This window comes from Vicugna pacos, chromosome 8 (genome assembly GCF_048564905.1).
Source record: "Vicugna pacos chromosome 8, VicPac4, whole genome shotgun sequence".
NCBI lineage: Eukaryota > Metazoa > Chordata > Mammalia > Artiodactyla > Camelidae > Vicugna > Vicugna pacos.
In genome coordinates, this window is record NC_132994.1 from 18,646,245 (window position 1) to 18,670,027 (window position 23,783).

The 23,783-nt window shown below is 38.3% G+C and overlaps 1 long non-coding RNA gene and 2 other non-coding genes across 3 annotated transcripts; 1 reads left to right on the forward strand and 2 right to left on the reverse strand.

Annotated features, from left to right (window-relative positions):
• The first annotated feature begins 1,418 nt into the window (after positions 1 to 1,418).
• TRNAA-GGC (transfer RNA alanine (anticodon GGC)) lies at positions 1,419 to 1,490 on the forward strand. The gene has a single exon. It is a non-coding gene; the product is annotated as a tRNA-Ala (tRNA).
• Positions 1,491 to 2,380: 890 nt separating this feature from the next.
• On the reverse strand, positions 2,381 to 23,765 carry LOC140697651 (uncharacterized). The gene is made up of 5 exons (XR_012074824.1): positions 23,693 to 23,765; positions 23,473 to 23,554; positions 22,152 to 22,258; positions 3,616 to 3,661; positions 2,381 to 2,690 (listed from the first exon to the last, which is right to left on the reverse strand). It is a non-coding gene; the product is annotated as an uncharacterized lncRNA (long non-coding RNA).
• Positions 13,855 to 13,958, reverse strand: LOC116281682 (U6 spliceosomal RNA). The gene has a single exon (XR_004191141.1). It is a non-coding gene; the product is annotated as a U6 spliceosomal RNA (small nuclear RNA).
• Positions 23,766 to 23,783: the final 18 nt, after the last annotated feature.

The window sequence follows — 23,783 nt, forward strand, 5'->3', positions numbered from 1 at the left end:
CAGAGGCGGGCGCGAGGGGCGCGCTGTACTGCGCGAGCCTGTCCGTGCTGACCGCGGGGGGCGGGGCCCGAGGCCGAGAGGGATGCGGGGAAGGGGGAGCGCGGGGGTCTCGGAATCCAGTGGGATTCGGGGAGGGGGCGGCTAGGGTCAGAGTGTGCCAGTAGGGCAGGGACCGGAGGGATCCTAGAGGCTGAGATGGGTGAGCCGGGAGTTAGCATCCAGAAAGAGGGTCGTCGCGAGTGCGAGGTGGGCGAGGTGAAGGCTGCTTTCAACCGCGCCACAGCCCGATGGCCACTGGGGCCTTCATCCCTGCAGCCTCAGCCCAAGACCTTGGCAGTTGTTCCGCCTCCTGGCTCCTTTCAGGCTTGAGCCTCGTTAGGCTTTCAAATTGAGGGGTTTTTTTCCCTATGTTTTGATTCTTCATCCGTTATTCGTTTCGGGTATGCCATTCAGCTGTGAGTACATTCATTCAGATGTTTACTGAGCACCTGCTATGCACTGGGAACTAGTCTAGGTATGGGATAGAGCAACAAATAAGACAGGCCAAGTCCCAGCCCTCATGAACTACATTCTTGAGAGAAGGCTGGACAATAAACGAACGAACAAATACGTGATGTAGAAGAAAGCAATGAAAATGCAGAGGCAAACGAGCAAATGTAAATTATCTTCTCTCCTTCTCTCCAAAATGTTTTAGCCCAGTCCTTTCTGGGCTATCCTCCTGCCTTCATTTTTGCGCCTGTGGTCAGTACAACTTGATACCAGGACTGTAACCAGGTAACTTGTAATTATTAACAGCACTCCTTTTCATTCTCAGAAGTGGTCAATTCTGGAGGGTAAATAGTATGATCACCCTACCTCCCCACTCACAGCTGTCTCAAAAGTCTGTGAGAGTTTACTAAGGTTTGCAAATGCTTCTGCAACAGTGGCCATTCATTCAAAAAAGCGATTGCTAGGACACAGCAAGCCCAGGGCAAGACCCGGAATATAACGAGGATGGGCAGGGTTCCCATTCTCACGAAGCTTCCAATTTGGTAGAGAGACAGAATCTAGTTATCACACTAATAAAGATACAAACTATGTTAAGGGCAATGAAAAGGACTATATGCTGCTGGGAGGGGACCTTATGGGGACTGGCAAGAGCTAGAGGGTCACTGAACTTCTCCCTGAAGAAGTCTTGAAGAGATACTAGGAGAAGGAAGAGGAGCAATCCATGCACTGGAACAGCATGTGCAAAAGCTTCAAGGCAATATAGGAAATGAAGGAGGCAAACAGGAGGATAAAGCTGGAGAAGAACAGGAAAACGAGGCTGGAGAGCAGGCCAGGTGGAGAATTTGGAATGCTGACTATATTGATTTGCTAGAGCTTTTGAAACAAACTGTCACAAATTCAGTGATTTAAAATGACAGCAATTGGGGATGAGGGGTATAGCTCAATGGTAGAGCATGTGCTTGGCATGCACAAGGTCCTGGGTTCAAACCCCAGTGCCTCTGTTAAGGGAAAAATAAAATAATAAAATAAAATGACAGCAACGTATTTTCTCATAGTTCTGGAGGCCAGAAGTCTGAAATCAGGGTGTTCGCAGGGCCACACTCCCTCTGAAGGCTCAAGGGGAGGATTCTTCCTTGCTTCTTCCAGGCCTGGGTGCTGCCAATCTTTGCTTCCATCTTCCTGTGTATTTCTCTTTGTTTTATAAAGACTCCTGTCATTGGATTTAGGGCCCACCCCAGTAATCCAGGATGATCTCATCTCAAGATCCTTAACTGTATCTGCAAAGAGCCTTCTGCTAAATAAGGTCAGGATTTGGGCATATCTTTTCTGGGATCATCACGCAACCCACTACGCTGACCTTACAAAGAAAAGAGACTTGGTGAGAATTAGTAATAAACCTCTTGCCTGACATATCAAGTGGGGTAAAAATTCACTAGACTCTGTATACCATGAGCCTTTTTAGTTAAAAATATATGTACTGGTATGTTCATTTATAAATAGAATTGTTTCTAGCTGGAGGCATTATGCTCTGATTTTCACTTTCTTCTTACCTTTGGTACTGTCAGATTATTTTTAAAATGCTTTCTGTAATTGGAAAAACCCTACAAACCTCTTCACAGTTTGAAAAAAAATGTTTTATAGGAGTATCTGAAAAGAGTGGATAGGCAGCGGGGTTTTGTTGTTGTTGTTCCTGTTAATGGAAATATTGGAGGAAAGGGTCTTAAACTGTGAAAGGAGGTTCAGTTAGAAACTTGAACTTTAAAGATAGCTGGAATTGATTTAAAATAGGTTATGGAAATGGTAAGTATGTGAGGAGATAGATATGTTAATTTGCTTGACTGTAGTAATCATTTCACTGTGTATATGTATACCAAATTATGTTGTACACCTCAAATGTATACAATTTTTATTTAAAATAATAAACAAAACAAATTATGGAACTCTAATTATTTGTATTACATGACAGCGTATGCACTTTCTATTTCCAAGTCTGATTCCAGGCAATCAAGTGTAAAGAAATGTAAGTAAACTATTTCCCAGTTGGAAGTCCAGAGGAGGGATGTTGTCAGTCAGGCAAGGGTAACTGAGGAATGTTACACAGGGCTAGGCTTGGGCCAGTGTCTTGGTCAGGTCCTTAAACCAGTGGGGATGAGCAGCTGATGCGGCGGTATTTTCCCTTTCCCTTGGTGCTTTGGGGTACTCTTAAAGAAGCAAAGAAAAGGCTTAGGTCAAGACTAAATACCCTGCCTGTCACCAGGCTCACAAACATATTCATATTTACCCTAAGTCCTAGAAATTAGCTAGGTGCATTTTGTAAAATTATCGCTTTAATGAATTATTGCTTTAAGGCATTAAATGGTACCCTACCGGCTTGGGAGAGTTCATCTTCTCTATAAATTGCCAGAGAATTCCCAAGGAGTATACCACTGGCAAAACCCTAACAACTGTTTAATTACTATCGCCCCTGTTGTACAGCAGAGTTGAATGTATTTGTTCTTTGCTGCAACTACTACTTCCTTTCCTTTTAATAAAGTTTTTAAATTACACTCGGTCCTCGCTACAAAAAGGAAATAATCATGTGATATGATAGAAGTGTTAGCAAAGGCAACCATGCTGCAGCATATAAATCTATCAGATCGACATGTCATACGCCTGGTAAATAAATGTACACAATGTTATATGTCAGTTACATCTCCATATAAATAAATAAATAAACAAATAAAGTTACCATCTAATGCTTCTTGGTTTTTCCCTATAAAAGACAGAATTCAGTTGGAAAATATTTTAGGAAAATAGTTAAGGTTATTTCTCATTTAGATAGTATCATTACTTTGTCTCACTTTTCAAAAGTAAACAGATTTTAATCTTTTCCACTGAAATCACAGTTCTGTAAATAATACAGCAAGAAAAATTCAGAATCTTTTTTCAACTTGTTAAATTTGTCTCAGTGAACGAGTCTTTAAAAATCAGTTGTCTATAAGTTAGGTTTAAAATAGAGGCACATATGAATTTATCTCTAATGTTTCAAACTTTACTCCTAAGCCCTGTCTCTGGGGAAATTGCTGATTATTAACTTGTCATTTAGAATCTAAGCACTTCGGACTTTCGCCCTCATTGTCCACCTACCTGCACACACTCAGCTGACTGTCTCTTCTTTGTCACTCTGGCACATCTATTCCAAACAATAAAAAAGAGAAACACAACCCTCTCAATTTCATCAGTAGATTTTGAAGAAAGGAGTTTAAAAGTAGAAAATGACTGTGTCCGGGTTATTAGGAAAGTTTAAAATTTAAGGCTACCCCTATTTCTAATGATCGCAGATAATGAAGAGATACCAAGGCTGGTTTATAAGAACAATGTATTTATTTTTGTTTTTCACTTTGAATATATATTTTTAATTGAAATATAGTTGATGTACAATATTATGTTAGTTTCATGTGTACTACATAGTGATTTGACATCTACGTACATTATGAAATGATCACCACATGTCTAGTAACCATCCATCCACATACAAAGTTATTACAGTATTATTGACCATATTTCATGTGCTGTATATTACATCCCTGCGGTTTATTTACTTTATAACTGGAGGTTTGTACCTCTTAAACTCCTTCACCTATTTTGCCTACCCTTCTGCTATCCTCCCCTCTGGCAGCCACCCATTTGTTTTCTGTATCTATGAGTCTTTGTTTTGTGCAACACTTTATTCTATTTTGTTATTCTACAGCAAACCTATAATGCATATGGCTGTATAATATTACTAACTTTTTTTCCATTTCTTAAATGAGTGAAAATAGGCTAATTATCAGGTCTGTAATGAAAGAGTCAAATCATGGATAACTAGTATTTTTAATCAGATTAATTAACTGATTTTGTTTTTGACTGTTAGAGTGGAGAACTAGACCTGACTGAAAATTAAATTGTACTTGGTTGGGTATGTATGAGTGTCTTGAAATTTGTATGATGAAAAATACTTTGGAGAAATAAATTCCAGGGTGGTGAATATCATCTTATGCTGTGAATTCACTCCCCAACAGATGGTGCTAGCTCTCTTCTAGTGAGAGCTGTTCTCTGGTCTACCCTTTCTTCATGACCTTGAGGATAAAGAGGGATGTGGTAATTTGAATAGAATGTATGGTAAACATTCTTCTGTTGCCCCTGAACTTTGGTTATAAGACATCATTCTACACAATCCAGTTGGAAAATCTATGATCGTATTCTCATGAATTTGATTTCTCCCATGGGAGCCATAGGAAATAATTTTAAAGGTCATTTATATGATAAAAATGGATATTATTTAACTTTTTCAGAAAAGTCAACTTAGAGAAGACCTGTCACTTTAACTATATATCCCCAAAAATGACACTGAGTCTTGAAAATGTTTGGTGGTGGGTATTTCTTCCTAACCCAATTTGACAAATGTTTAGTGATGATCTGCTATATATTAAACATAGTACTAGGAACTGGGGATGAAAATAGAAGTTATGGTTCCTAATTCTGTAGGACCTAGCCCAACTAGGTCCAGAGTTGTCATTTTCACATATCCTACAAGATTTTTGCCATAATGATGCACTTTGTTACCATTATACATTTACTATTTTTCTTTAAATTAGCTCGCTTTTATTTTAAAAGAAAAATCTATCATCAATATTATTTTTTAAAATTTCACAGACAGAAAGTAATCATCAGAAAATATCATTAAAAATATATAAATTCTAGCCAATTATTTTTACCTACAAAGTTCCAAGCCTGAGGCCTACTCTCTCTTAAAAAAGGGAAATTAATCACACAATAGAGAGACCTTAAAGCCATACTTGCACCAAACTAAAATTTCTCCCAAATGTAAAGCATTAAAAGGGGAATAATTTTCACATGATGCAATTCAATAGTTAGTATCTCATCAGTATAATATATAAAACTATTTAAGTACCACCAATGGTAAGTGTTCTGCATTTTGGGAGACATTCTAGTTAGAGAAAGAGAGATGCATGTAAACAAATCATTATTATACAGTTTCATTACTGCTACATAAAGATATTTGAGAGTACTATGTAGGACATGATGGAAACAGACTAGTTCTCCATGGGGAAGGGAGACCACAATTTATTTTAGAGAAAATCGATATTTGAGCTATTTATTGAAGGATGAAATATAAATTCACCGAGAAATAGAAAAATCAAGGCATTTCAGGGAAAGTGAAGCAGATGAGCAAAGGCACAGAGTGGTGGAAGCAGTATGGTGTGCTATGGGGGAAGGAAGGATGAATGGTAAAGAGGTCGGGATGGAGACTAGGAACCAAGTTTTGAGAGGATCTGTACATGTACCATGCCAAGCAGCTTTGGCTTGAGTCTTTTGGCAATGAGACGCCAACAGAAGTTTTTAAACAGAGGATTAAGAAGATCCGATCTGTATTTTATAAGGATGATTCTGATAGAAATTCAGAGGATGAATTGGAGTGAATAGTGAAGCAGAGACTTTACAAGCAGATCTTGTTAAAAGGCTCTTGCGTGTCATGTATTTTCTCTTTAAAAAATATCTCTTAAGTCACACGGAGACAGACAAATACTATATGATTTCACTTACATAGGGAATCTGAAAAAAAGGACCTCATGGATACAGAGGACAGATTGGTTGTCACCAGAGGCAGAAGGTAGGGTGTGGATAAAATGAGTGATCAGAAGGTACAGATCTCCAGCTGTAAGAAAATAAGTCCCAGGGATGTCATGTACAGCAATAGTGACTATATTTAACAATACTGTATTATATATTTGAAAGCTGCAAAGAGAGTAGGTCTTAAAAGTTCTCATCACAAGAAAACAAACATTTGTTATCTGTGTGTGGTGATGCATGTTAATACTTTTTGTGGTAACCATTTCACAATATATACATACATCAAATCATGTTATATACCTAAAACTAGTACAATGTTTTGCGTCAATTACATCTCAATTAAAAATGTTTCTTAACTTTGTCCACTAAAAAGGCTTAGAAACAATGACCAGTCCAGGAGCATTTGGCACCCTGGAAGCTCTCTAAATATATTTTCTCCTCAAAGGAAGCATGACCTTGGAAGAGTGGCTAATGCCAGGCTTGGGGCAGGAAATGTACCAGATAAGCCTGGAATATCTTATATCAGAAGGAAAGAAGCCATCAAAGGCTTCTGGGGTCCTGTCAAAAATATTCAGAAGACAGTAACTTTCCCCTAAAGAGGACAATAATTGAGGACAATAATAATAAATAATAATAATAAAGAGGACAATAATTGTCCCCTAAAAAGGGGACAGTTTGAGAATCAATGAGAATAATAACTGCAATGAATGAAAACATATCAAATATTTTTAAGTGTACAAGGTTACAATTATACTATAAAAAAACAAGCCTAACTGATCACATTTTGGTCCTAACTTTTCTGTACAAACTTATACCTCAGGGTAGGTTGTGACAACTGTGGCTGGTGACATCTCTGGCTCTATCAGTTTTCAGGTAATACAAAGGACAGAACACATTAATGGCATCACAGGAAAGCAGTCAACACTATCCACTATGTGAGACTCTATAGGACATCTATATTAAATACAATCAATTTGTTAAAGAAACGTAAATTGCAAAAATAAAAAATAAAAAGGAGGGAAGCTAATGCGAACTAAGCTAGAGGATGTGGCAGCCTCTCATTTTGTGGTCAAAGACCCCTTGACACTCCGTGTGGGGCTCTTGCTGCAGAGCCAGGGAGCTGCTTCCTCCACGTGAGGATGAGTGAGAGGGAGAGAAAGGAGAAGGGGGCCGGGAGGAGGTGGAGTGAATGGAGAGCAGGAGGGGTGGGCTGATGTCCAGTCATGTGTGCTTGTACAACAGCATTCAACTCAGAATGAAAGAAAGGATTGACCAACATGGATGAACCCCAAACACATGAGGCTGAGCAAAAGAAGCCAAGGACAAAAGAATACATTCTGCGTGATTCCATTTATATGAAGTTCAAGAAGAGTCCAAATTAATATATGTCAGTAAAAGCCAAAGTGATGACTGCCTTTAGGGAGCAGAGATTACTGGAAGGCGGGATGAGGGAACTTTCTAGCGGTGATGAAATTGTTTTACATCTAGATTGGAGTGTTGGTTACACAGGTGTAAATATTTGTCAAACTCACCAAAGAATACACATTTAAGATATATGTGTTTCATAGTATGTATATTTTACCTTAATAAAAATGTTTCACAATTTTTTAAAATTAATAAGATAAGAAGGGTCACTGGACAGTAATTTTTAAAAACTTTTTAAAATTGACCTATCCATCCTCTGGACCAGCTCCACTGATGGCTTGCTTAAGTTGCCAATATGGGATGTTTGCAGGCGTAACTAGAGGAATCTCAGAATTCTTTTTGTGGGCCAGTAGAGGCGTGGCTTCTTGGCAGAACTCTGTGGTGGACTTCAGTGCCACAGGAGGGCTTCAAGCCATTGCAGAACTTGGCTTCAGGCGTCCTTGGGAAGCCACAAGCGGTGGTGGTGGAGCCTTAGCTGTATAACGGGAATCCAAGTCCTGCTACCTACAGCTTCTAGCCAGTCTGTGGTGTGCGCACCTGTCATCGGCCTTCTGGTGGGTCTCATATTTGTTCACACTTGCCTGCTTGGCTGGAAGCTGACTTTATGTGACCTGGGAAATGCTGCTTTCACCAACACTGACTGAAAATTTCACAAACACTGGTGGCATTTATTCAAGAGAAATGTCAGCTCCTTGACGAGGCTGGCATTGTTCAAAGAGGAGATACAGGGACTGAGTCATCTTTGGAGAATACTAATCTAGAGAAAGAGTCATCAAGAATTCAGAGTCTAGGGGGGGAAGGTATAGCTCTGTGGTTAGAGCATATGCTTAGCATGCATGAGGTCCTGGGTTGAATCCCCAGTACCTCCATTAAAATAACTAAATAAGTAAACCTAACTACCACCCTCCCTAAAAAAAAAAAGTAAGAATTCAGAGTCTGGGGGGAGGGTATACCTCAGTGGTAGAGTGCATGCTTAGCATACACAAAGTCCTGGGTTCAATCCCCAGTACCTCCATTAAAATAAATAAATGAATAAACCTAATTACCTCCTACCAAAAAAATTTTAAAAAAAATTCAGTCTGTTGCAGATACTAATTATTATATATAAAATAGATAAACAACAAGTTTCTACTGTATAGCACAGGGAACTATATTCAACATCTTGTAGTAGCCTATAATGAAAAAGAATATAAAAAGGAATATATATATATATATATATGTACAGGTTAAAAAAAAAGAATTCAGAGTCAGGCAGACAGCTGTGGAATGCTGAAGTGTACCAAATTCATCCTGAAGGAGGAAATAATTTCTCCAATAAAAGAACTAGATAAAGAGAGATGCAGACACTCAAGAAAAAAGGAGATGATGGCTGAAGTTACAGGGATGATGTGGTCACTGAACCAGGAGTCACCGCATCCCAAAAAACTTTTCCAAACAATAACTCCCCAGTTGTCCCTCCAGATGGTGAGCCTTGGTCTGAAAGCAGAGCTGCTCTTTTCTCCCACTGTAGCTCAGGCCTCCTGTGCTGTCAGGCCCCACTCACCCACCTACCCAGACATGGCCCCAGACCCAAGGAAACAGGTCCTATAGAGATCTCCTTTGCCTTCTCATCCTCTTCTGGGATGCACTTACAGAACCCCCTTCTTGGGCTGGAGTTTCTCCTCCACCTTCAAATCCTCAAAACAGAAATGAGCTCCTTTGAAGTTAACACAAACTTCAAATGGACCAACTCTTAGAACCAACATCAAGAAACCAGAGACTTCTAAATTCCTGTTTCTTCAAAATGAATTTTGATCTCATTCTTTCGCATTTTAAAAACTGATGCTACTTTTAGAAAGTGTCTAAAATTCAGAACCAGGCAGATCCATCTCCTCTGACCCTAAACAGGGCCCTAAAGTAAACTACTTGGGGAAATTGGATCCCAAAGATTACAGGCAGGGAATTTCTGAAGAGTGTCCATATTCTATTGAGGATCAAAGAAGCCCAACTAAAAGAACTGTGGACTGACTGACATCACAACTTTGGACTGAGCAAAAGTCCTTTTTTGAAAGAGCTATCTTGATGATTATGACTCAAACATTAGAGGAACTAAGGTGATGGGCAGTGGAAGGAATCAGAACAACTGAAATTCCTTAAAAATTTATGGACTTAAATAATTTTGCCTTTTGCCTATGTTACACATAATAAAAAAATCTTTATACTTAAATTTTTTAAATTTTTAATTAAAATAAAACAAAAATAAAAACTGATACTACTTGAAGGACCATACTTGTGCTCAAATGATCAATCAACAAATCTTTAATTCTTAGAATAGAGTTTTGTAAAATTATTTTTACATAAATATAATTTATATATTTTATTTTATTTTCTATTTTATTTTTCTATTTTATTTTTCTCTACAGATAGTATAAATTCTGTGTTTTATTTAATTATATGTGCACTTTATCAATAGTGTACAATTCCAAGTGGATTCTATAGTTCTTCCGAGGGTCCCAAGCAGGATTAAGCCCTCGCTGGGCATGGAGATAACCATTCGATAACACACATTTTATTGGCTTTCTCTCCTTGCGTCCTTGTGTCACTCTCCTGTTTAGGGGGAATTATCTTCCATATAAGTCACCAACCCTGCTTTCAGGAGAAACTAAGCTAAGACTCTGGAATGTACAGCCAGCCACATCATATATAAGTGGGTCTTCCAGGCTGACTTTCCCTTGCCTTCCACTACAAGGGTTGTGGACACTGCCATCAATAAATAAAGCTTAGTCGCATCCTTCTTTACTGCAGTTCCTGTTGTCAGAGAGACAGCATGTAATGGGGACAATGCCTCTGGTCCATGAGTTCTCCAGACCCCTCCTGTGCTGTCCCTTTCCCATGTTTCTGAACATATTGGTCACGTTAATTCAATGCGATTGACTGGGATGCTCCTTCCTTATTCCACTGTTTCTCTGACATCACCCAGGAAATGACTGGAACCTTTTGTTTTAGCTGTCCCTCAATTGTGGTGCCGTCTCAGCCAGTGTCTGGTAGCAGGTCAAAAATTCATTTTCAGTACAGAAGTAGCAGTAACTGCATTGGTTAATTTTAGGGGTTGAGAGCCTGAAGCAGTTTTGCACTTAAGCCAATCCTGATATATGTCAGAGACCATCACACTAGAACCAGGAGTCCCCCCACCCCCATTAGTCTTGGGATGTACAATAAACAAGACAGAGCACAGTACAGCACAGGGTCTGAGCATGAACACAGTCTTTTTTATTATCACCTGCTGCCTCTCGGGGCAACACATGCTTCCTTGAACTCAGAGCTTCAGAACTAGCACTAGCGTCGGTCTCAGGGACTCAAGCTCATACGTCCTTAGATTGGCAATAGGGCGATCTTGTAGAGACATTCTTCAGAAGTCTAGTGATTCTTCAGATCTTGTGGTAGCTCATAGCGAAAAAAAATGTGACAATGAATATATGCATGTTCATGTATAACTGAAAAATTGTGCTCTACACTGGAATTTGACACAACATTGTAAAATGACTATTACTCAATAAAAAATGTTTAAAAAATTCTTTTAAAAATCTAGTGATTCTTGGCTTTCTGTTCTTATTCAAGAGAGAAGCACCAAAAATGTCTTGGAAGCTTGGCCAGGGTGTTAACTGGTGGCTTCACTGTACAGTTTACCATAGACCTGTACTCAGGCTTTACTTGGTAGATCCTCAAGTATTAGCATCTGCAGATTTTTCTCTTGAGCCGGCTTTTTGTTTGTTTTGTCGCAGTTGTTGTTGTCCTATTTTTCAGGAGAGGGTGTAAGCCTGGCTGCTACTATTCTAGGAATCGAGTAGGGGCAGGGGAGTAAGGTTCTCACAACTCGGTATGTAGAATTTAACGGAACCTCCCTGCTTTACCTTTTGTCTTCCTTCCCGAACATATCCCAGAGGCTAGAGCTCTGTTTCAATTTTTCCGGTGAGAATAGCTGTCTTTTTCTACCGGGGCGGGAAAGGTTCAGGAGCCTGGCTGTGCAATGTTAGGGCTGGCATCTAGAGATCTAGCTGCTCCTTACACAGACTTTCAAAAAATCTCGTTTTTCATCCACACCACACTCAAAGTGACAGTTGCCTCCAATTCCAAAGCCATTTTTTGTTGTTTTTTGGCTTTTCCAACATAGATGCTTAAATTTCAGCTTTCCCTGCTTTAAGTCTCCACTTGTCCACCTGCTTGCCATGTTCCAAGCTGTCTTCTAGCAGCAGATCACCTATCTGAAAAGACTACACATCTCAGCCTCCTTTTGCATCTAGCTGGAGCAACACAACCAAGTTCTGGCCCAAAGAGAAATGCTATGAGAAACGTCTGGAATGGCCCCTTAAAGGGATTTGACTCAGCCATGGGGCACATCCTCTTAGCCTTCTCTTCTTCCTTCTTCCTACTGCCTGGAATGTGGACGTGATCCCTGGAGTGCCAGCAGTTACCCTGAACTCACAAAGGAAGCCACATAGTGAGGATGACAGAGCAGAAATACAGGAGCCGTGGTCCCTGTGGCTGTGGAGTTGCCCCAGACTAATACCAGACTTCTTTCATAGTAACACAGTAATTCTGATGAGTTCTATCATGCACAACCTCCTTCAAAAGAGGGGGAAAGACTACAGCACATTTATAATTGTGTACATTGCATTACTGAGTGTGTTGCTGACAGGGCTGCCAGGATAGAACTCTTTTTTTGACTAGGGAGATAAAAATAGGCTACTCTCCTTAACAATTTGACATATCTAGTGACGGGACGACTTTCCAATAGACTGACTTTTTTACTTGCTTTCATCTTTTTCCTTTTTTTTTTTAGTTAAGTATAGTTGATTTACAATCATACATATACCTATACACAAATACATATACATTCTTTTCCATTATAAGTTATTACAAGCTATTGAATATAGTTCCCTGTGCTTAACAGTAGGTTCTTGTTGTTCATTTATTCTGCATACAGTCGTCTATATCCGTTAATTCCAAACTCCTAATTTATCCCCCTCCCCCCTTCCCCCTTAGTAACCATAAGTTTGTTTTCTATGTCTGTGAGTCTGTTTCTGTTTTATAAATAAATTCATTTGTGTCATTTTTTAGATTCCACATATAAGTAATATCATATGATATTTTTCTTTTTCTGTCTGGCTTACTTCACCTAGTATGATAATTTCCAGGTCCATCCACGTTGCTGCAAATGGCATTATTTTATTCTTTTTTATGATTGAGTAGTATTCCATTGTATAAATATACCACATCTTCTTTATCCAATCACCTATCATTGGACATTTAGGTTGCTTCCATGTCTTGGCTATTATAATTAGTGCTGCTGTGAATATTGGGGCATATGTATCTTCTCAAATTGGTACCTCCTTTCATTTTAAACTTTGTTTCTTCTCCACTCCCACATACTTATGGTGCCATCCACTGTAGGATAAGGTCACACTGCAGTATAACCTCTGGCCCTACATCTTTTCATGACAGGATCCCATGTGACTTGGCACAGCAGGCAGTAGAAATATTCCTGGAAGCCATTTCTATACCTGGATGGTTAGCAATACTTCCCTCTACACAGAAATACTGCGTCACACATGATCATATTCTACGAAACCCAAACCAGTGTATGCAACTTCCCATTAACTAGATGCCAAAATGCTTGGTGATGACATGACTAAGGGGAAGCTTATCAGACGGAATATCAGAATGAAAAGAAATAATGGTCTTAACTGACTGTGATTGAAATATCTTTGGCAAATTCGACCCAAACATATGACCATATGAAATCATTTCTAGGCCCTTAATGGGCTTGGAAGTGGTTTGTGCAAGTGAGGGGTCCTGAGGCTTAAGCCCCTTTAGCTTCACAATATATTTGCTCCCAGGTGGGACAGGTGGGATAACATTTACCCAGGAACACTTTAGTTTACTTAGGCTTTTGTAATCATGGCACGAGGAAAAACAACAGCCACCAAGCCCCAAATGTTCTTGAGTTGAATGAGATTTGGGAACTTCCTTTTATTCACAAACCCAACACTTCCCTGTGATTTCAATCATTGGCTTCTGCCTAATTTCTCCTGTTTCACTTCTGTTTCTCCTTCTTTTTTGTGGTTGCAGGAACTCCAAACTCTGAGGTCTCATTCTCTTTATTGGCCCGATTTCCAAGCATCTTGCTGACAAAGACATATTCTTACCGAGTCATGTTCACCTAAATCTGCTCATTTAGTACAATTTATTTCTGACTTATTAATCAAGTATTTTTCAAACATGTACATCCACATGATGCTTTAATGCTTTGTATAATTTCTAATCAGATACATCATGCAGATTTTCTTTTAAAATATGGAATGCTTCACAAATTTGCACATCATCCTTGCACAGGGGCCAAGCTAATCTCCATATCCTTCCAATTTTAGTGTTTGTGCTGCTGAAGTGAGCACCACACATACTTTCATACTCAGAAAACACCCATGTTTTATACACTTATTAATTGTATACATTTCCTCAGAATATATTTCTCTTTTGGTCAATTCTACGCTTCATCATAAGTTAAAAAAAGAGGCAGTGTAGCAAAGGGATGGTGGACAATTTCTCTGATATGAAATTATAAGGCTAAAAGTAGAATCCAGCACTATAGTGCTTTCACCTTACAGATCAATCGATATTTTTCATACGATGTTTCTTTCAGATTGTTCATCAGCTTTTAAGGTTTTTCAGCTTCCACAGAGCCTTGCTGTCCTGTCAAAATCATGGGTTGTTAAGCAGATTCTTTGTAATTCACTGTAATTTCCTTACATAAATGGGTCTCAATTCTACTGAAGCTTTACTAGTAATTGTTTCAGGTACCGAGTCAACCAAAGTTAAGCAACAAATATTTTCTGGATTTCTATATGGATTTAAAAACAATAAAGCTACTGGAAATATTAGTACTGAAATGCCAAAAAGGGACATAAGAAGCACTTTATAGAAAGAATTTGGAAATTTGAAACTAGAATCTAGGTTAAAGTTTGTGGAGTTTGTTTAGTTCACAGCGTTTGATATTTGTTTTTTATTTTTTGTCTTTTTTGTCCTTTTAATGTTTTTTTCATTTTGCATTAGGTATTTGAAGATCAACTTATCTTGGATTAGCAGTGATGATAGATTATCCTATTGTGCAATGTAGAAACTCTGGTTTAATATGATTGTGCATAAAACTTATTTAGCCATTTATTGAAAGCAGACAAATAGGCTGGTTATAAATTGGCCTTTTCACTTATTTAATTTATACTAGTTTGTTTTCTTGTTTTAATTTTTAAAAATTTTCTACTTCTGCGGGGGAGGGTGGTAGTTTTTTTTTTAATTATTTACTTATTTTTAGAGGAGGTACTGGGGATTGAACCCAGGACTTCATGCATGCTAAGCACACACTCTACCACTGAGCTATATGCTTCCCCCACCTAGTTTGTTTTCTTAAACTTCACCTTTATTGTGTATTCCCTGGGCTAAAAATACGTATTTTTGTGTCCGTATTTTACACTATTTATTGCAGACTTAATTTTTAAAATAAAAATATTTAGACAAGACTATAGCAATGTAAAAATGTCACAGCTAGAAAATGTTTCCTTACTCCCTCTCTTTTTTCTTCTCTTTTTCATACACATTGCATTGTTAGTTTCTTTTCATAGTTTCTCTATTATTCACAAATTATCTGGTATAGGATTTGTCTCTTTTTTTCTATTTTTTCTTTTTTCTTGTTTTATTTATTTATTTATTTATTTTAATTTTTTGCCCCCAAGGGTCTGTGTCTTTCAATGATGAGTATAAACCTTGGCTATTTCAGTGTAATAACTTTGACTTTAGGCCTTTTATTCCCACTTTAGCTAAAATTTTGGTTCACCTCCACTCAATAGTATACACTGTTCCACAATTAACTTTGTTCTGTGCTAAACTCTGGTATTGAATGTTATGGTCCAATCCGGGCTTGGAAGCTTTCAAAGCAACATGATAGATCCGTATTACATGTCCTCCTGATTGCAGATCTCTGCATGGTCAAGTGTTCCTGGAGAAAGAAGCTGACCTCTTGGCAACAACAACACTTGGGTAAAATTATAAGCTAATTTTAGACAAGAAAAAAAAATGAGAGCATCAATTGCTGCCATTTGGTATGAATCAGACAACGAATAAAGTATTTGTTTTTCTGAAATGATAACAGAAGTGACATTTCAGATTTTCTAAAACTGGCTAGCTATCATATTTTCCTGAAAAAAATTAAAATATTGAATTAACTATATCTTTTCTCATAATTCAGCTTGAATGAATTTTTCTCCTAGGCCATATTAATAACATTTTATAACAATTTATAACAAAGGAATCTAGTTTTAGTGAAGTCAAGAAGCTTATAATAATGACAATAATTAAATTTTTGTTAGTTGACATACTTTTTTTTAATTCTTATTTTTTATTGAAGTGCAGTCAATTTACAATGTTAGTTTCAGGTATATAGCAAAGCAATTCAGTTATACATATGCATACACATATGTTTTTTCAGATTCTTTCCCATTTCAGCTCATTACAAGAAGCTGAATATAGTTCCCTGTGCTGTACAGTAGGTCCTTGTTGTTTATCTGTTTTATACATAGTAATGTGTATCTATTAATCCCAAACTCCTAATCTATCCCCTACCCCTTCAACCCCTCCCACCCCACCCCTGGTTAACCACAGTTTGGTTTCTATGCCCGTGAGTATATTTCTAGTTTGTAAATAAAACTTGTATTTTTTTTAAGATTCCACATATAACCAATATCATATGATAATTGTCTTTCTCTGTGTGATTTACTTCACTTAATATGATAATCTCTAAGGTCCATCGATTTTGCTGCAAATAGCATTATTTCATTCTTTTTTATGGCTGAGTAATATCCCATTATATATATACACACACACCACATCTTTACCCAGTCTTCTGTCAATGGACATTCAGGTTGTTTCCATGTCTTAGCTATTGCAAATAGTGTTGCTGTGAACAATGAGGTGCATATGTCTTTTCAAATCATAGTTTTCTCTGGACATAAAAATTATTAGAGCAAATAGGACTGTAAAATATAGCTTTTGAGGAACCCTCTAATTTGATTCATACTTATCACTATGAAAAAACATGAAATTTCAAGGAATGATCTCTTAAAAGGAAATGAACATTTTCAATTCTAATATTATCATAAGTGCACATTAAGAATTTCCAGCTTCTCAAGGAAAATATTTGGGAAGTCTTTATGAATAATTTATCTAATTCTGTGTATGTGTTTATCACAGATGTTTCCTTTTAGAAATACTTATTATTATAGCCTATAATGAGTATTTACTTGAAACAAATTGTCTGCTTTACTGATATGTGGTTATTTTGGACTGCTGGTGTTGAGCAGATGTTATGGACTATGTTCCCCCAAATTCATAGCTTGAAGGCCTGACACCCCGTGTGACTATCTTTGGAGAGAAAGCCTTAGGGCAGTAATTAAGGCTAAATGAGGTCAGAAGGATGGACTCCTAATCCAATGGGATTGGTGTCCTTATCAGAAGAGGAAAAGACACCAGATACCTCTCTTTCTGTTTCTCTGCCCCACGCCCCGCTCCCTCCCCAGCACAGAGGAAAGGTCCTTTGAGGACACAGTGAGAAAATGTCTGTCTGCAGCCAGGAAGAGAGAGCTCACTAAATACCAATCCTGACAGCAACTTGATCTTGGGCTTCTAGCCTCCAGAACAGTGAGTAAATAAATTTCTGTTGTTCACACTACCTAGTCTCTGGTATTTTGCTATAGCAGCCCCGGCAGACTAATACAGTAGATAAAGGCACAACAGAGGCATAAAAGAACTGCACATTATATGAAATTCTGAGTCTGCAGATGGCATGGCCTGGTGGTACACAGCGTTAGAGATGCCAACACCAGATTCACCTTGGAGAGCGTTGAAATGTCACTTTTGAACAGAGGATATGTTCCCAGTTAAAACATTACTACCTAAGTCATTTGATGGTGGTGATGCATCTACTTCAGTCAGCAGGTCACTGAGTTACAGATGCTGTGTTTTAACAGTATTTCAAGAACTGCAGAAAAGACTGGAGATTTGTGATTTCTAATATTGTTGCTATTTCTCATGATTGCAGAAATTCTATTATTTTCTTTCAAAGCACTTTGGATGCCTGGATTTTTGTCAGTGAAGAGATGCAGGGGAAGGGCTTGATACACCTAAAAACTAACATTTTTGAGTGCTTATACAATTATATACCAGGCACTGTTTCAAGTGTTTACATAAACTAACTTCATTTAATTCATGTAACAATCTAGCTGTGAGATTTTTATACAGGGACCATTATTTCCACTTTATAGATGAGGAAACATTTATGATGGATTACATTTAAATGTGAGAAATAAGAAAAATGACATTTTAAAGAAAATAAAGAGCAAAAAGGGAAAGGGAATAGGAGGAAACCATCAGAATAATTAGATTGTAATAGGTCCTTTTATTCTCCCCATCCATAAGCAACTAAATCAAAGAGAAAAGTGTGTCTTACTACTAAATTGTGCTTTAAAAAAGAAAATATTTTATTGAAGCAGGGAAGCAGCATGATTAAGGAATGGGATTCCAGAGGAGTCCCTTTATCCTAGAATGGGTCTTACATATAACTGAGTCCAATGTCCTCATTTTGTAGGTGAGTACCTGAATGGCCTGAGGGGGCCCAGGTAGTGTCAGGGCTGGGACAAGGTCCCTGCCTCTGTCACTACATAAACACAGGCTATCCAATTTAGAGGCATGTTTTTAAAAACGCAACCTCACCTATAGTTTGTTACTATAACTACTAATATTTAAATGTTCTCAGCCATTACTTAAGCTAAACTGGGAATCATCCCTAGAGTTGATTCAAATCCCCTAAACCTTTTAACTTAGAAATTACCATGCTCTGGGAGAAATTTTTACAATACTTGGAAGGCTTTGAGGTTCTTACAGGCATTTCTTCTTTTTTAATAAGGCACTTTATTGAGGTATGATTGACATACAAAAAGCCGTACATTTTTAGTGTGTACAACTTGGTAACTTTGGATTTAAGTATATATCCGTGAAACTATCACCACAATCTATGCCATAAACATATCTATCATTTCTCAAAGTTTCCTCCTGCCTTCTTTATTTTATTTTTTTTTTGTGGTAAGAATACTTAATATAAGATCTACTCTCTAAGCAGATTTTTAATATTGTCAACACAGGTACCAGGCTGCAGAGTAGATCTCTAGGACTTTTTCATCTTGCATAACTGAAACGTTGTACCCTTTGACCACTTCTCTCCAGCCACTGAATCTTCTAGCTTTGCTCTAGTTTCAGTTTAACCAATTGCCTGAGGTTTATTTTGTGCCATATTAACAAATAGTAAATATTTTAAAATGTTAACTAGTAAAAAGACTTAACTTGGCTTTTGTATCTTTTTCTGGTTAGCCAGAAGTTTCCACCAGTGTTTCGTTTTTCCCTATTTTGGTCTCATGCCTGGTAGCAAAACAGAAGAGGAAGGCACTTTATGCAGAAGACCTTGGGGAACATTGCAATTGTATTTTCTGAATCAGTTTTATTGGAAATGTCTACTTCGCTTCCTGTTTCATCTTCCATCATGTCTCTAATTGCTAGGTATTTATTTATTAATTTTTAGACCACACATTTTTAATTGTATTAATGGCTCTTCATTACAACATCTTTCATAAAACATCTTGAGAATTTTAAGCACTCTGTGACCATCCATGCCATCCATTCCTGCTAGCAACCACCAAAATGACCAAGCAGTTTTGAGGTGAATACTTTAGTAAAGGTAATTATTAACTACGGTATGATCAAGGTCAAGGTGTACACATTGTTCAAGAGAAGAATTGCTTGAAGGACCCTCAAGCACTGCATTGGCTCCAAGCTCTTAATGCTGTAGCAACAAGGGTAGGGGAGCCATAAAATTTCTCTCCGTTTTCCTGGACTCTCACTTTAGGAGAGAAACGATCTCATCCAGCACAAGCCGGGCTGTGTGTTCTCAATGCTGTTGTATCAGGCCCTAGGAAATCGGGCAGAGAAGCCTCTCCTCTACGACAGTACCTCACTGTCCTCATCTCCAAGAACAGTTATGGTCAGCAGAGCAGCTAATCTCACCGCCAAGGGGGAGGGAAGTCAAAGGGAGCCTCAAGTAACTTAGTACCAGGACATTCCAGGCTTTAAAATAGCTGCCTTTACCTCATGGGTCATTTGAAGAAATCTATACAGAACTTGAAAACAAGTTGCCATAGAACCTGATCCAAGAGAAGCAAGGTTCCCACCAGATGTTTTTGCTTATTCCTTTTGTTTTTGTGTTCCAGAGTTTCTTCTTCAGCTTAAGATTTTTCCTGCCTACTCATTCACTCCCTGGATGGTTTAATTCTCCTCTAGGTGCAACTACTATGCATAGTAGGTACGTGGACATGCACTTTCCTGACTCTCCCTCTTTCCTAAGCCCACTGATCGTCTCCTGGCTGGCAGCATCCACTGCCTCTCAGGCACATCCATCACCTGGCCCTTCACGCTCCCGTTCCCCCTGTTTTGTTGAATGACTTTACCCTCCGGCTGTTCACACTAAAAACTTCAGTCATCTTTCCTTCTTTTCTCCATCATGTCCCCCTCCTCCAAACACATTCAGTCAGGCATCAGGTCTGATCACTTCTGTCTATGGAAGGTTCCTGGATTCCTGGAACTTTGTGAGAAGCTTTTAGCTTCTCTCAGATCAAAGTCTCTCTGTTGCCAACTTATCTTCCACCTAGTCAATTATTCTTCCAGAACAAAAATCTGGTCTTACTTCTCCCCTGTTTAACAGCATCCGGTAGTTACTCATTGTCTGGATAAAGTTTTATTTCCTTAACAATGAGTACACGATTCCTCTGAGTCCCTTCAGCCCCAATCAAAATTTCACTCCTCTGCTGACCTACTTTCTTGGATCACTGCTTTCGGCCAGAGACAGCCAGCTTTTCCAACATCTTAGCCCAGAAGTGATTTCTTTTCTTTTCTTTTCAGAAATGATTTCTTAATGTGCTATCTAGTTTTTCATTCCATTTCTTTTTCTGGGTTCTCAAAATATTTTTTCTTCTCACTTAGGTCATGATTTGCAAGCCTAAGTTGAAGATTTTACTTTATTATCTTATTTTATCCTAACTAAAAGAAAATAAACCACATCAAAGTCTGTTGTCTTGCCAAAAGGAGTTCTGAAGCTGAAGTTCAGAAAAATATCCAGCATAGTCTTGTACAGTTTGGCTCGTGTTTCAGTCATGAATAACACTGCTTTTCAAAGGGAAAGGAAACATTCGGTCTACTCTTCTCACCACAGCACTTATTTGTCATGACTTTCTTGTTCTGAAAGTTATGGAGTCAGGTGTCATGGAGGCTTGTTTTCTGAGCAGTGAGAGAAGACGTATCTTTGTACTTTAAAACTAGTTCTTCAATGAGAACTCTTTCTACCCACCTCTCCTCCAAAGCAAAGGTCAGAATTAACAGCTTAATACTAAATTCTGGGTACTGTATTATTTTTTCCAGATATAGCCCCAGCTTGAGGAAGGGAAGCATCCTATACCTCATACCTGATTTTTTTTAATGTTTCTAGTAAAAATAACTACAGCCTCCTTAGCAGCAGCTCATAGAGGTAGACAGTTGTATGAATGTTATGGATATAAATGAAAATAATAGTAAGAATTACTGAACTGCCCAGATTCAAGAAGGCCCTACGTCCAATTCCATCAGTTTCCAGAAGCCACTCTTCCTGCCCCTCAACTCCCACAGGTAAGGGACTGGGAAGTCTGGGGAGAAGCAGGAACACTGATACACACAGTGTGTGCAGGTAGTTAGCACAGGTGAGTGGCTAACTGCGCCCATAACGCAACTAGCTTATTAGATGCAAGCGGAATAATCAGCCAGCAAACACTTGCTGATGAGGAAGGGCTGTGTCACCACCATACTGTGTTAGTTAGGTGGTAGAACATGGCGGGGAAGCAGAAGAGTTCAAAAACTGGAGGGGAAGATATACCTTCAACAAATTATCACAATTTATTAAATAAATCAAATTAAGGATACAAAGCACTATACGTAAGAAGTATAGGTTGCTTGGTAACTACATTCAATATCTTGTAGTAACCTATAATGAAAAAGAATATGGAAACGAATATATGTGTGTGTATGTATAACTGAAACACCATGCTGTACACCAGACATTGACACAATATTGTAAACTGACTATACTTCAATAAAAGTAAATAAATATAAATAAGTCAGAAAAAAAAGAGAAATCTAGGCCACCAACAATGGAAACTCAACACACATATGCATGCACGTGCACATCCACTGAACAGAGCTTGAAATGAATCTATCTCCTCCACCTCAAGTGACAGCTTTGTTAATTCATAACAAGCAATATAAACAGTAGCTTCTATCTAGAATTTATATGGAGCCATTTTCTGTTGTTTATAGCTGCCTGATAAAAGCAAGCAAACATGGGTACTACTGATGTCAACAGGCAGGGTTGCTGCAGTAAATTTATTCACAATGAGTGATTGTTATGGGTTCTGATGTAAATAGACAAACCGGGGAGGCGTGTAAGAATTTGGATGTCTACTTACATAAGCAATAGAGAGCATGGTGGCTGAAAGTAGGCCACTGGAGCCAGACTGGTTTCTGTTCTATACTGGATCCACTGTTTACTAGCTGTGTAAACTTGGACCCCCATCTGTAAAGCGAAGATAAACAATCACATTAACAAACTCAAAAGCTGTTATGAGAATTAAATGAGTTAATACCTATAAAGCACTTGGCGCATGCCAAGTGTCTGCCACAGACTGTGTGCTCTACAAATGTCACCCATTGTTTTCGCTCAAACAAGGCCGTTTTTTAACTCAACCAACTGAGCACAATTGAATCTCATAGACACAGAGGGATTTTTTTCAGTAGTGCATCTGGGTAAGCATATTTATTAAGCATAGACAAGAGGGTCCAGGAATTTAATATCGTATTTGTTGTCTTTATGGCTGTGTTTCAGTTAGGGTGTTAACCGAGGACAACAGTATTTTCAGATTTAGAATGTGACATTCACTCTGATATTGTTAGTATATACAGTAGTTAAAAACAGTAGTAGATAGTCTTCATGTATGTTAGCTTCCTTTTCAAAAACTAAATTTGCCATATTATATGAATTACTACTTTCCATTTAACCCAATTGTGACAAATTAAGGAAAGAGATGATAGAGTATGAAAAGCTAATGGAAGCTTTCAATATGTGGAACACTTTAGAATATAAATTTCCACAGTATTATTAATAGTTATATCATCAACAACAGTTTTTCAGACTTTGTGCTTCACTCTGGAGAAAAACAGGAGTATGACATCTTGAATTTCTTCATTGGGTAATTTGAAACCGAGTTATAATGTGAACACCAACTGCACACATCATGTTACTTGAGTTCAGTATCAAAGTCATAAACAAAACTAGTCAGAAAAATATTTTCTCTCTCAAAGCTGTTAGTATTTTTAAAAACCCATCAAGTCAACAAAATAGTGAATATCCATGATCATAAATCTTTTTATTAATTCTTTGGTTAAGGCTTTATTAAAAAAACATTTTAAATTCTTAGTTTTACTCTACTCAAATAGACTATAATAACGAATAAATATGTTGCACCTACTACATTCCAGGTGCTGTTCTAGACAATTCTAAACTGCTGCAGTTGTTAAACAGGTCTAAACTGTCGCAGTTGCTGAACAGTTCTAAAGTGTTGCACTGTTTTAAAAGTTGCAGCTTTTATATAATACAGCAACGTCAAAGCGAAGAAAGCAGGTGTAGTACCGAAAACTTAAGTTCGCAGAGTCTAACCAGTGTTCTTCGTATAACATTTACACTGACACTGAGATTCATGAACTAAAAAACTTGTATCAAGTTTTTATTACCATTCTAGAAAGGAGTGACGTTTTTCAGTGGACCATATTCCACTCCGTCCCTGATGCCGATAAAACCGTTCTCATTCTGCTGCTGTGGGAAATAAGCAACAACGGAAAAGTAAAAATGAGTTTAGAGCATAAATCAGCTGTCAGTTAAGTCAAGGGGATGGAACCACGAGCCCCCAACCCGGGCCCTTCCCAGCACCCCCCAACCCCCAAGGCAGAGCACCTGCCGGCCGCAGAAGGCGCGGAGCACGTTTCCGGCGAGGCGCTGGAGGCGGGGCCCCGGCGCTCGGGGCGGGTCTCCGGGAGCTTTGGGG